The sequence below is a fragment of the Bison bison genome, unplaced genomic scaffold (genome assembly GCF_000754665.1).
Source record: "Bison bison bison isolate TAMUID 2011002044 unplaced genomic scaffold, Bison_UMD1.0 scf7180017864181, whole genome shotgun sequence".
Taxonomy (NCBI): Eukaryota; Metazoa; Chordata; class Mammalia; order Artiodactyla; family Bovidae; genus Bison; species Bison bison.
Window position 1 is genome coordinate 11,981,859 of NW_011494753.1, and position 3,251 is coordinate 11,985,109.

Genomic DNA, 3,251 nt, shown 5'->3' on the forward strand with positions numbered 1-3,251 from the left:
AATGCTTTGAACATTCTATCTTATATATCGTACAGCTTTAATAATTGTGGTGTGAGATCTATTCCAATACTCTTTATTTATATAGTCTATAATGGCCAAAATTCAATGCCAAATAACATCTATTTTAAAATTATATTTTCCTGTTGTCTGTTACTAATTTACATTAATTCATTGTAGTATGAACTTTTTTAGGAGTTCTTTATAGGAAAAATGAAGAACTTTCTCATTAGTTCCAATATTTTGCCTTTGTATCTTCTCATATGTTTTTGGGCATGTGTATATATGTAGGTAACAATTTTTTTCCTTTAAATAATGGCAGATATATGATTAATTTATAATCCTTTTATTTGAAATTTTCTTAAAAGTTTCCTAGGATTTCTCCTTTTAATTTTGAATAAATGAATACATCTACAGGCTTATTACTTCTCCCCCTTATTTCTGATTTTAAAGGGAATGTTTATAGTGTTTAGAATTAGTTACCATATCTCCTTGTTTTCCAGGAGTAGTTATTATCATAGCACACTTACTAGTAATGCTACTTATAATAATCCTAGTTACTTGAGAAGTAACTAGGATTCTTGCTTCTGAGGATGATATAGCAGACCATAGCAGGTCAATGATCTCTGTTCCACAACTAGAAAAAGTGGAGAAAATGAAAGAATCCTTTTCCCAAAGGATGATAAGACTTTGAGAACAATAAAGATAAAGTCGATTTGTGAAGAGTGGAGTAACTTTCCAGAGTGAGGCAATGATCACTAGCCATTGTTTTCTTTTTTTTTTTTTAGGGTTTTGTTTTTTTAATTGGAATATATTTGCTTTACAATATCATGTTAGTTTCTGCTGTACAGCAAAGTGGATCAATGATACATGTACATATATCCCTTCTTTTTTGGATTTCTTTCCCATTTAGGTCACCACAGAGCACTGAGTAAGTTCCCTGTGCTATACAGTAGGTTCTAATCAGTTATCTATTTTATACATAAGAGTGTACATATGTCAATCCCAATCTCCTAGGCCATGCCCCCCTCTACAGCTTTTTTTTTTTTTTTTTGAACTTTACAAATTGTATTAGTTTTGCCAAATATCGAAGTGAATCCGCCACAGGTATACATGTGTTCCCCATCCTGAACCCTCCTGCCTCCTCCCTCCCCATACCATCCCTCTGGGTCGTCCCAGTGCACTAGCCCCAAGTATCCAGTATAGTGCATCGAACCTGGATTGGCAACTCGTTTCTTACATGATATTTTACATGTTTCAATGCCATTCTCCCAAATCTTTCCACCCTCTCCCTCTCCCACAGAGTCCATAAGACTGTTCTATACATCAGTGTCTCTTTTGCTGTCACGTACACCGGGTTATTGTTACCATCTTTCTAAATTCCATATATATGCATTAGTATACTGTATTGGTGTTTTTCCTTCTGGCTTACTTCACTCTGTATAATAGGCTCCAGTTTCATTGTTTTCTTTGTGGTAATTTGGGAATTTTGAAAATACAATGAAATTTTTCCTTAGACTGGCCAAGGAGACTCTACTGGAGGAAAGAAAAATCAGGAACCTTTTCAGTATCAAGTAGGGATGGAACAATTGACAAATTTAAGGGGCCACAGGTTCACAAATTTTCACAACGTAATGTTTTATGAATTTTGAAGATGCACAATGAATAGAGAAATCGAGCCGAAAGAGACTCAAATGTTTTGTACTGGCTAGTGGGCAACATGATTTATTGGGAAAGTGGGTAGCTTCAGGTATCTGGACATCTGCCAGATTTTGAAACTTTGTAGGGAGCATTAATAGGGGAAACTCTAAAAAGCAGAGCTTAATAATATGAATTGTTTAAGTACTAAGGAAACAAACACCGATCAGTCTCTCAATTGACACATGGGAACTTCATGGCAGAAGAACAGAGTAAATCATAGGTAGACTCTGATTAAATCTGCAATCAAGCCAGCTCAATTCCTTGATTATATTGGTATAATCAACTATTGAGCCACCTTGCAACAACAAAAGGAACTTTCTCTGATGGACTATAACACCACATATCACCCTTTTAATTCTTTTATAGGTAATATATAAAAATAATACAAAATTACTAGAATTCAAAGAATAAAGAAAACATGTTGATAATAAAAAGGAAACCCAGACACTGGAAGTAGACTTCCACATGATCCAAATATCAGAGTTGTCAGACAAGAGATGTAATTGTGACTGAAATATTTAAAAAATAAGAAATATATGAACAAAAAATCAATAGAGATAATTTCAATAAAAATATGAATCCATAAAAATAATCAAATGAAAAGTCCATAGCTAAAAAAAAAATTAAAAAATGAGTTTAGTAACACTTTACAAAGCAGGATACAGTATGAGTTAATTCAAAGATAGGTGAATAGAAAATATAGAAAATGCAGAAAGCAAAAAGCTGAGCATTTTCAAGATTTGATTAAAAGTTCCAATCTATCCATTCAAAAAGTTTAGGAAATCCCAGGCAGAACAAATAGAAAGAAAACCACACCAAGGCTCAATCTATCAAAACTGTTAAGAATCAAAGGCATAAAAAGAAAAAAAAAAAGACCTTGTTTTCAAAGTAATACTAGAGTGATAGCTGACTTCTCAGAAGAAATGATGAAAGCCAGAAAAAAATTCTGTGATATTTCTAGAAAATAACTGTCAGCTAATATTTCTGTATCCAAAATATGTCCTTTAAAGAAAGGATAAGATAAATTTTGAGACAAGCAAAGCTGAGACAGTTTGCCACTAGCAGACTTTCCCTAAAAGACCAAAAGGGAAGGGAAAATGCTCCCAGATGCAGTGTGGAAGTTCCATAAGGAATAAAGACTGAACACCAAACAAGATAAATATAGGCAAGTATAAAATATTATAGACTACCTACAATGATAAATATAATATCAGGAAGGGTTAACATATCTAGAACTAAAAAGTATGACTATAATATAAAAGGAAAATGAGATAACTGTAATTTAAAAGTTCTACACTTCTAGGTGATATCAAGAAAGTAGTAAGAATAAATATTTTATTAGATTGTATTGTCAGTGATGCATGTTGTAATATCTAGCAGAACCACCCATATGAATAGTAGAATAATAAATAATATACATCCTATTTCAAAGAAGCAAAAGAACTAATAAAAATATTTGATTTTATTCAGAAGAAAGAAAAGAGAACACAAAGTAGATTGACTAACTAAAGAACAGTAATAGCATAGATATAAACCAAAACAATTATATTTTA